Consider the following 11816-nt stretch of genomic DNA (forward strand, 5'->3'; position numbering starts at 1 on the left):
TTAGAGCCAGAGCTGCCGACTCAGCTTCCTGTGATTCTGGGCAAATCACTTAATCTCCCCGTGCCTACCAAAAAACAAGCATTGGCATAGCCAATAGGTCTCGCTTTTGGGACCTTATAAGTATTTAGTTATGCAGCACAAGATGCTTGGTGCAACATCAACTGTTGCATGGCTACACACTTATAAGGTCCCAAACGCGAGACCTATTGGCTATACCAATGCTTGTTTGGGTGGACTAAGCAGTCCAATCAGCCAGGGCCGTCCCTGTCTCCACTGCAAGGGCAGGAGGTAAAAGACTGTTATTACAGCCTTTCAATACATATACTGAGCGTGACCCACCTCGGGCCGGCCACTGTCAGAGACAGAATGACAAAGGGCTATGCCTTCTGTCACAGCATAAGGTGTCCCCGGCCCCCTGGCTCCCTCCAGGTGTGACAGTGAGCTGCTGCTGGGAAGCCATTAGCACTCGCTTTGCAGAGTACAGGGGTAGGGAGGATGACTGTAAAAAGTCAGGTTGGGGAGGGCGGAATGGGGGGGTGCTGGTTAAGGCCAGCGAGGGAGGCCCTCAGACTATTTGTGTCCCCCTCACCTCGTGGAAGGGGGGGCATAAATTAGTCTCGGTTGTTCTCCTCCGTTTACTGCCAGAATCCGAGTTCACACTAGGTAAACTACAAAAAAGTAACGATTCTGGAATGTGGGACACTTTTGGGACTAATTGTGATCCCAATCCGACACTGGGCGGGGGGGGCTATGCTAGGTTCACCAGATCCGATTGCCGCATGCCACCGGGATAGCATTTTTCCATGCCTGGCAGATGCTTTTAGATATCAGTGCATTCTGGGAGTTGTTGTCTTGGTTCATTGTAATGGCACCAATTGAACCAACACATCTGATAACAATGATATATATGTAAAAGCAAAGTCCAGGCAGTGTCTCGGTGACATGGAGCAATCTGGTCAACCGACCTATGCCTACAGAGCTGGCGATACAAAGCTACCTGCTTACATGCCGGGTGCATGGCGAAGCCAATAATTGTGTGCAAAAATAATAAAATGGTGCTTTCTTGATGACTAAATTCACCTTTCCGAAATTTTCTGGATTAAAACTATCCTGGCAGTTAGTTTTATTACTAACGTAGGATCGAATTTAACATAGTGAAAAGATGCCCATGTGTTTCCGGTAGCAATGCTAGTTTATGAAACTACTTTATTGCGTCCATTTAAAAAGAGAAATGTTTCATTAAGCTTGAAAACAAATACGTATTGTTTTGTGTGCACCCTTTGGAAAAGACGGAGAGGGCAATGAAAGCAGCCGCTCGGTTGACAGTCATGAATCCACCACTGGCACCCCGGCTGCTCACAGTGCCTGTCCTCACAGGCTCACTCTCCAGTTGGTAGCTTTAAGGAAGCTAAAAAGCTCCGTCCCAGGTGGCCTGACTCTGCCTGTGGAGGTCAGAGGCCCCGGCCGGCCTCAGACCTGCTGTACCCCGTCTCAGGTGCCCGAAAAATGGACTCCGCCGCTTTGGAGGAGGAGGTAAGGGCATGGGACACGCTCCTGGCTCTCTGCACACATAGCCTTTAGTCCTACGGGGCTCTCTGTGTGTGATTCACTTGTCTTGTGCCGGCAGCTTTTTTTTTTTCTTCTCTGCCTGACAGTGTTTAACTTCCTGTTTTGAAGCAGCAATGTCGCAAACACAGTGCGCCCTTTGTCACGTGCTAGCTTGCTTGCTGTTTCGGTTACATTTTCGTAAATATTTATTGGCAACAGCACAGGTCTTTACAACCAGTGCCTACCACACTCTACCGTGGATGTATTCTTAAAAGATTTGTACTTGTCAAAGCACTAAAAGTAATAGTCAGACAACACGTAGATAGGTTGTGAAAGCACGCAAGCATTGGCAATGACATATTCAGAGTAGCGCAGGCTGCAGAGCCAGGCATGACTACAGACAAAACAATACCAAAACAAGCAAAAAGCGCCCGAGGCCATGAGTGTGGTGGAAGGTAAACTATTTTAAAGTGGGGGAAGTGTGCCTAAAGAAACTAACGAGCAAAAAAAAAAAGACCCACAAAGCGTTTCTCTTGCGGGAGCGTAAAAGGGAACCATCTGTTTGAAAGTTAATTACAAACAGATGGTTTCAAAGCTCGCTCCCGCAAGGGAATTGCCAAACGTGCACGCGTTGCCATTGAAAGCAATGCAAAGCGTGTACGTTTTTGGCCCAAAAAGTGAATCGATTCCTAAAGGTCTCTTCCTAAGCAGCGCATGCGCGCTGCGTAGGCGAGACCTAATGAATGTGTCCCTGTGTAAAGTGACTGGTGCTCGTGTAAAGCACTCTAATACCTTTGCGCTATATACATCCCGTAGGGTTATTTTTTCACAGCAGGTGAAACTGCAGGTAATCTCTAGGCGCTGATTTCTGAATGGTCCCTGCAGACAAGTTTCAGGTCTGAGCTTTTGGAGTTAGAGCTGGCACGCAGTTTGTTACATTACTGCAGCCCCTGCAGCTGCAACATCTGCCACGGCGGTGGTACTAAAAGAAGCCCTTGATAAGCTGCGCTTGGTAAGCGCGAGATACATATTTTTATCCTTGGTTGGCAAGTTCTAGGATTTCTACATTTCTCAGACTAATGTACAACCCATTTGTTAATGTTTTATAAGTCTATATAATGCCACCTTGTCAGAATAAAAATACCAGCCATTTGTAAATGTTTCAAGAGTCTGGAAAGGCTAGGAGCAGGCACATTACAAACAATTAATGTAAAATTCTTTGTATTCTTTTCAACATTGCAGTTCTGCCTCTGTTTGTTCTAATTCGTTTTTACTCCAAACACCTTCAGACAAGAATGATAACATGAACATGGACCAGAACATGAATACAAGAATATAAATGTGTACTCTGACATTATTGTAGACAGAATGAAAGAGCAAACAGATTTAAGTCAGGCCAAAGTATAAGGTATAAGTACCATTTCAAGCATACTTTGTTTTAGCAACTTTAAGTGAAAATTGAGCTGCAAAATGCAGTAATTCATAAAAAAAAATTCAAATCTGTGCCAGTTTTATAAATTAAGTACTGGAGAAGTGTAAGAGAGAAAAGCAGACAGCCACAACAGTTCCTTATATGATCTTATATATGAGTTTCTGAAAGACCGAATCTTTGGCTGATTTTAGCTGAAATGAGTAAACTCGAAGAGATGTCAGAAAGCAGGATAGGGTGTCAAAGGTTTAATGTGTGCTACAAAGGTGCTCAAAAGGGGAGCAAGAGAGTCAAGTAAAGTGTAGAGTGAGGGCAACAAACAAGATGAGGTATCCTCTGAAGACCAAGAAGAGAAGTCTTCAATACAAGGCAAAGAACTAAAAGTGGCAAAGGCAAATGACACCAGAGATGTTTTGTCCAGATTCAATTGAGAGTACACAGGAAATTAGGAGACAGAGGCAATAGGGGTGAGGAAATCAGAGACTGTAAATGAGTTAAAGAAGTGATGGACTGATGGGCAGTGAAAAAGAGAAGGAGAGGTCATAAATGAAGTAGGGAAAACAGGATATCCAAGGTACCAAGCTGGATATAAGTAAATGGAGAAACCAGGAGAGTGTGGTTGAGAGACTCAGCAAGGATCCTGAGAGTAAACAAGGAGATGAGATGAAAATGGAAGTCCCCAAGTAGAAGTGAAGAAGTGCCTGCATTCAAGTTAATCAAAGAAAGGACCATTTGGTCTATATAGAATTAGGAAAGACAGTGGATCAGGATTAGTGAAAGGACATTTCAAAATATGAGATGAAGGGAATGTTGATTGAAGAAATGGAAAGTGCCCATTGAGACTGGTAGAGTGGTTAGACGCCCGTCTCTTGGAAGGATAGCCGAAGAGGGTGTGAGAAGGGAGAGACAAGATTATTGAGTGCAGCATTATTAGATGGAGGCAAACAAGTCTGATAATGCACAAAACCTAAGGATTTAACGAAAGATGCGTCTAATATAATAACATGCTTTTTTACATAAAGATTTTGCATTCCAAATGGCAACAGAAAAAGAAGATTCCATAGGAGTAGCAGAAAGGCATTGGGGAACAATTACATTTGCTAAATTAGCATGTTGTACGTTACAGCATTCAACATGGTGAGAGCTATGCACTGGATTTCATCTTAGAACAATAAAATTCAATTAAAACACCTGAAAATTGTTATCCATGGCTGGAATCAAGAAAATGGAAAGGGAAGAGATGTGAGATGATGGACACAGTAACAAGGCACAGCCCTGAGCTGACGGGAGTAGGCAAGGAGATGCCCTTGTCTCGAGGCCCTTTGCAAGGACACCTTACAAAGTCAAAGAAATAGTACAAATGTAGACTCCTGTGCAAGCACAGATTTCCCCCTGTGCCGCCACTACATGGGGGGGCATGCGCCAATAGCCAGAAGTTTTGGACAGCCTGGGAGGAAATGACCACAAGGGAAGACAGTCCTGCAACGAGGTATGGGTGGATGCAGCCGGAGACCATTAGCCACGCTGGAGCATAGTCCCCTTCTGTTGGTAAATGATGGTAGAGTAGTGTTTTATAGTGCAGGCACCAGGCCAAAGTTAGACGGATGCTTCTCCAGCCCCTGTGAATATGCAGATTTACCCCAAGGTTGTCAATGTCCAGGAAGCATGCGCTGATAGCCAGGAGCCTGAGGCAGGCTTGATGCAGCAGTAGAATAGCCGCGTGCTAGAGGATCATCAATTGCATTCCCCTTAAGTTTGAATTAGGCTAGTTATCACATTTGCACTATTATTGGCTGTGTTATTGATATCTTTTCAAATCTCAACATAGCTTTGCGAGTAGAATGTCCGCTATTATGAAGTGGGATGTGACCACAGGAGTTTCTGAGACTACAGAAATTATTTCACGTGGGTCAGATTTCTGGGGAGGGGATTCGAAATATGATTTTGGAGGGGGCGTGGTCAAATTGAAGCCAAGATGGTGTTTTAGCCCTAAGCTTCATGTCAGCTCAATCAGTGGCGTAACAAAGGCCCCACAGCCCCCGCAGTGCAGGGGGCCCCTGAACTCGAGGGGGTCCCCTCAGCACAGGACCCTGGCCTGAGAGCACCTGAGTGAGTCTAGAGGGGGGGCACTCTGTGTACGTTGCAGGGGGGGGACCCCTCAAGTTCTGTTACTCCACTGAGCCCAACACATTAATCCCTGCCAGATAAAGTTCTCTGCTGAGGAAAGGCATCCATGGCCCCAGCTGAGAGGAAGACCAAGAGGGAGTGCAGACCAGTCAGAATCGCCCCCCCCCCCCCCCTTCGGGGATGGAATGCACAAGAAGAGTCTTCTACATAGCATCAGCGCAGGACATCCTTCCATCCTCCAGCAGATGTAGAGACAATAGCAGAGCACGGTTCAAGTGACGTGGATGCCCCATACAGGCGGGACAAGAAAGCACATTCCCCAAAGGCACCCACTCTTGATACAGGCTGAATTTTCACAGTAGAGAAGCCCGATGTGGTGAGTGGTTGGGTCTGGTCTCGAGGAGCAGGGAAGAGGCTCAATACATGCTCAACAAGGCACCTGGTGGGACCAAAATTTCAGGAAAGGCACAGATGAGGAAACTCTGAAGAGGGTGCAAAACGGGTCTTTCTATAAAGAAAGGGTAGCGGGCAAGAAGAAACACTTCCCACACTAGATCTCTGCCCTTAGGGCCCTTGAGACTCAGCAGTGCGTGCATCCTCGTATATGAGAAAAGAGCCCAATTGAAAGCACAAAAGACCCCAGAAGAGCTTCAAGAGGGACAACATTGAGAAGCCAGGCAGAGGTAATAAACTGAAGGCACAGGAAGAAGGCCCCCAGGAGGAGCTTGCATATCCTGAGAAGGAGTTGGACCTGTGGGAGAAGAGAGAGGAGTAGAGCAAGCTCTGGGAATTGTCTGTAAACTGGCTGCGAGAGGACACGCAGGAGGGGTGGAAGGGGATCTGGCCCAGCAGCTCAAGCTCCCGCTTGTGAAACCCGAAGACCTAGACTAGACTCAATATCTAGTGATTCTAGGTAAATCACTTAATATTCCTGTGCGGAAATGTGTGTAAAATGTTTTTGTGTAATCCCCACTTGGTCAACACGACCTAGATCATCTCCTGATCCACATATAATATACAATGCTCCGTTGCTTCATAGCTAGGTTTGCACTATGTAAATACCACTACACATATATACAGACCACTCAGGAAAATAGATCAGTGGGGGGAGCAGGATAACCCCTAATCATCACGGGCCTTCCACCAAATCTAAGGTGGTCACTAAATAAGGGAAACTGAAAAGTGCAACTGTATTATGAGAAGAACAGCAGCAGGGTCCCAAGACAATGATAAGGCTCAGAATCACTGGATTAAGAAAGAAACCCAAACCCTAAGGGGCAGTGGGAACAATGACTGGAAAGTGAGTAGAGCTCAAAAAGAACTCAGCGAAGCACACAGCGGGACTAAGCAGAGCTGACCTGGGGCAAATATGTGGAAGAGTACATTAGACTGAACCACACACTGACACCCCCAAACTACTGACGCATCCTATTTGCAAAAACGCAGTAGAACAATGGGTAGAGTAAAGTGCAGCAAAATCAAGGGGCTATGAACACAGGGCATCAGGACTGCAACCCAGATGACCAGCAGGAGGGACAGCATCCCCTTCAAGAGACCCAAAGGACAATTGTAAGACCTACCACACTGCAAGTTCCTTGTGTCTAAAATTGACACAGTAGCAAAATACTTATATATACTCCGAAATGATCAAAGTAATTAGGCTGACAGAGTAAATCAGATGGAAGAAAAGTGAGAGAGCTCAATCTTTCTACTGATGCCTTGAAGCAATAGGTGGCCATCCTCAACGAGAGGGTCAGATTCTTGAAACAAAGTGGAAGATGCTAGGGGCCGCAGCAAGTGCAACAACATCTGGGTGATAGGCCTGATAGAGGAAATAGAAGGATCAATTTGGTGGACATAATAAAGAACTGGTTATTTTCCTTAGTAGTCCCACAGTGATCCTATAAATTATTTCAGCTGGAAAGGGTACACAGAGAGCCAGCCGGAGAACTGCCTCCACAGATGGCCACTTACCTGCTCCACCTTAGGGATAGAGCGGTCATCATTCTGAAAACTTGCATCACTGGCAGCTGTAAGATGTCATGTCGGCAAAAGCCTCTGTGCATGTCTGGATGAGCACTTGGAGAGGAAGCGGGTTGTACTGATGCTGTTAAACGAGTGGCCGCCAAGCTAATGAACTAAAACATATGTAGTGCAGCATGGCATTAGCCATGTAAAGAATGGTAACATCATGGTCTATATATTTGTAAATGCTTGTGGTGACCAACTTCACAACCAGTAAAATTAAAAAAAACAGTTTATATGACTGAGCGTCTGTAGAAAAGTATCATTGTTTGGCTGAGCTCTTTCAGTGCAAGTGGCAAAAGGGCACATTCTCATTACTGGAGCACCAACTTTGTTGAAACACATGTCAGTAAGGTAGTACGATTTTAGCTTATATCAAACAAAACCTTAGAATTTCAGTGAAAAAAACCACTACCATTTTGAAACCAAAAAAACACTCAAATTGACCAGTTATATGTAACTGACATAAGTATATTTTGCACCGGCGTAAATTCCAGAGTTTATCGCCAGATGAAATATGTGAGGTCCTAAGCTGTGCATATTCGCACCTGCAGCCAACTCCAAGCCATGTAGCCAGGCTTTCGGTCAACCCCCACGGGAAGCCAACCTCACGCAACGCATGGTCTTTGGCCATATACACCATGGGGTTGACCACAGGGTCTGGCCCAACCCCCTTCTGCAGCCAGACAGTTGCTTGCCACTCGCAGCCTTTGGTTGTGCGCAGCGTGATGGTGGTGGGCAGGCCTTGTAGACAAGCCCCCTCTCCCACTAATTCCTGGTCCATATTATTTATTTTTATAATTGTTTTATCATCCCTGCTGGACTCCTGTAGGAGTCCATCATGACCACCCGGATGGGGGACCCATGCTAGCTCCCATGGGAGTCCTGCGGCACCGTAATGCCAGACTTTTTTTTCCAAATTTGTCCCTAAGGAGGGTCCCACTGGGACCCAATCCCTCAACAAGTGTTGGGGGTCAGGATATTCCTACCCTATATATGATTTTAAATTTTATTTGGTGGCTGCAAATTTTTCTTCGTTGTGGCCAGGCAATGACATCACTGATTCACACGGGTACCAGTTCAAGATATATATATATATCTAGATAGATAGATAGATAGATAGATAGATAGATAGATAGATAGATAAATAGATAGATAGATAGATAGATAGATAGATAGATAGATAGATAGATAGATAGATAGATATACATATATATATAATATAGATAGATATATATAGATATAGATATATATGACTTTTCTGGCTCACGTGCAGAATTACAGCAGCTATGCTTCTTACTGTCTAAAGGTTCTGCCGATTTCTATGTCACCATCTCTAGGTGGCACTGTAAGAAATTCTTAAGGATAAGTGAAGACTTATTTAGCTATGTTACATCCTTTTGGTGGCTGTAATGAGGCTCTTTTAAGAGCTCTTTGTGGGTGTATTTGGAGTATTTGTTGGCATGATGATGTATGAATGGCTGAAGGGGTTGCAGTTTTTCTACTTCATGAAGCGAGGATATGCTAGAGGTTCACTTTTAAAACTAAGTAACACTGTGCGGGATTATGTGACAGGATTATTTTGATGTTTTTTAAAGTGTTTTCTGGGAGTTATCCTTGGTATTCTTGGAAGCTGATTTATAAATTGGGGCAAATTTAGGGTCCATGGGGGAGATATTGAGAGTCCCCTTGGGGGCCTGGTCGATGCCTTTTAGGATCTGTTGTGGGATATTTTGAGTATGTGTTGATTAAATACAGAGGGGCATCTGGAAACTATGCTGCAATGTGGGGTTATGGGATCAAACAGGTTGTCTGCTGGAAGCTAATTAAGGATCTCTGGCGTGGCTATACAAAGGAGCATGCCATGAGCAATGAAAAGGCATGTTGGCTGCTATATCTTTGGTTTGTTGTGTCGATATATAAGGTCACTTGCTATCTCTTTCACTTTAAGGGTTCTTTAAGAATTATTGGAGGGTCTGTTGAAGTAGTGTTGGTAGGATCGGATAGCGGCAATGTCAGGGATTTTAGGGGCTATAATTAGAGCCTATTGGGGACTAGAAGAAGATCTCTTCTAAGCTACATGAGCATATGTTGGTAGCTGTGTGACAGTATGATAAGTGGTTTATTTGTGGTTATGAAAAGGATTATTTATGACTATGTGAGCAATTTGTTGGGCTATTCGACAGAGTGTTGTGCTATATTAGGGGGTGTTGAGGATCTGCTGGATAATATGATAAGGGTTTTTTGTCTACTATGTTAGGAATTGTTGAAGGCTGTGTCAAGGTCTATTGTTAGTTGCATTAGAGTATTCTAATGGGTATTGTGAGGATCTGTTGTATGTTATATGAAAGGTTTGTATTTGACTGTATTGGGGATTTGTTATGCCTATGAGATAATCTGAGTATTTTGAGGATCTGCTGGATATAGTTGATTATTGCCTGTTCGATGCAATATAAGTACATGTTGGGGTTATGTGATGGTGTGTTTGGGCTATGTGAAAGTTTATTGGTGGTATGCAAAGAACTGATGATGGGAACTATGCAAGGTTTGTCAAAAAGAATGTAAGGGACTGTTGAGTGTGCAATTAAAATTTTTTGGGTGACTGGTTGAGGTTCTATATTGTTCTTTGTGCGGGTCTGTTTAGACAAATGTAGGGGTCTTCATGAGGCAGCTTGAAGGTCTACTCGAATACCATTCAGGGTTTGTTGGGTGTTAAATGTGAGTGATGTGCCAGGGTCTATCTCAGACTATGTTAGCTTTTGCCTTTGGGTTTGTGGGGGTTGTATCAAAGGCTATTGGAAGCTGTGTCAGCATTACTCAGGTTTAGTGGGGGCTATGTTGGTGGCTGTGTGGGGCTCTGTTGCAGGTGTGTTGAGTATTGTCAAAGGCTTGTTGGAGGCCATTAGAATCTATAGGGACCTAAGTCAGGATCCTTTGGGCCCTGGGCTTAGTTTGAACCTATGTAAGAGCCTTTGGCCTCTGTTCAGCGTCTGTTAGATACAGTGATATGGTTCTGCCGGGACCTATATAAAGATCTGACAAAAACTATATAAGACTTGGTTGGACTTGAGTTCGCTCTGAGTGGGGGACTATTCAAAACATAGAGCCTTAGGTCGGCAACAGGGCGTTGGCTTGAAAGTCTTGATAATATTTTTTGTGGATGGACTCTAACAGGGCTTTTGGCAAAGAGTTCCTTCTCTCCTAATGTAAAATTGCTGTCTGCATCGATGTTTACTAGAAGATAAATAGGAAAAGGACAGAAAAAAGAGATAGAGTATTTCCCTCTCCATTGTTACTGCACTTGATGGTAATCAGTAAGATGCTTTGTGGTTCTGTTTTGCGTAGTTAAGGGTCCTGTATGGGCATCGAGGATGTCAGAAGGAATAAACCTAGATGTCTGTCTCTTCCATGACACACTGCTTTAGTTCACATACTAAGAGACAGATGATGATATGAAAGAAAAATGCTTTATCGTGCTCTGTAAAACAGAATATTTTTCAAAAAGAAGTAATCAAAGGGTGTTTACACCACCAATAAGAGACAGCAGAAATAAAGATACGTGACAAACTTATACCTAGCTATTAGAAATTCTGTTTATTGTGGGCTGGGAAATCTAAGATCAAAAGGGGAGGCCAACCTTGAAAGTGAATTTGCTGATTTAGACTGGGGCGCAACACTGATTTTATTTTTTTAGCAAAATTAGTAATACAAAGTTTAAACTACTTCAGCGTAACTATATACACAGAACATACTTCAAATTCAAGTGTAGGCATAATATTTTCCTAGATGTGAGGCGGTGGCATTCTTTACATGGCTCGTGCCTGTCCAGTTCTGCAGATAGTCTTGGTTGCAGTGGGAGATCAAATTAGGAAAAAGCATTGCATGGGCTCACAGGTTTTGCCTTTTTGGATTGAAGCCCTGGCATAAGACCAGAGGTCTACTTTTAATGTCATTGATCTGGGCTTCTAGTTGGCCAAATATCTCACAGCATTTATCTGGAAATCTCCCAGAACTCCTAGTTTGGCAGCACAGGAATCTGAGTTATATAACTGGGCAAAAATGTAAAACAATGTTTATGTACAGGACAATGCAGAAGGCAAGGTAAAGATACATCACGCAAAGACGCAAACTCTCCCCCAGGTCTGGCGAAAGGCCACAGTTACAAATTAGTTTGTTCTTTTTTCCCCATTAAGAGAAGGACATGGGCTGCTCAGTAGGGAGTCACCACAGTCTGGCCCAGTTATCTATCCTACTTAGTTGTGCTCCGAAACTCACCCTTTGATGCCCACCAGAGAAGTACTCAACACAATTATGTTCTGCTCTCCCACCATAGGCGCTTATGTAAAGGATTTCTTTTCGATAGGTGTCTGGCACCAAAGACCCAGTTTGTTTTGTTCATTGACTGCTTAGAGTGGATCTTCACTTCGCTCTAGCAGTCAGGATGACTGCTTAATAAACACTTTCAAAAACTTAATAAAGACCAATTAAAAAATGACTAAAATATTTGACCTAATACCTGTGATTGTCTGTGCAGATCACGATGAAATCCAGTATCAGGTGCAGCCGCCCTGATCTAGCTTCTGTGCACAAAGGGCCATTGATCCTCTGCCTTTGGCGGGGCTCAGCCACAGCTCTGCAGTTTGGCGACCCAGTGTTTCTCTGTGATCAGTAATGCAGACATCTCTTT

Source organism: Triturus cristatus, chromosome 3_2 (assembly GCF_964204655.1).
Source record: "Triturus cristatus chromosome 3_2, aTriCri1.1, whole genome shotgun sequence".
NCBI classification, from domain to species: Eukaryota; Metazoa; Chordata; class Amphibia; order Caudata; family Salamandridae; genus Triturus; species Triturus cristatus.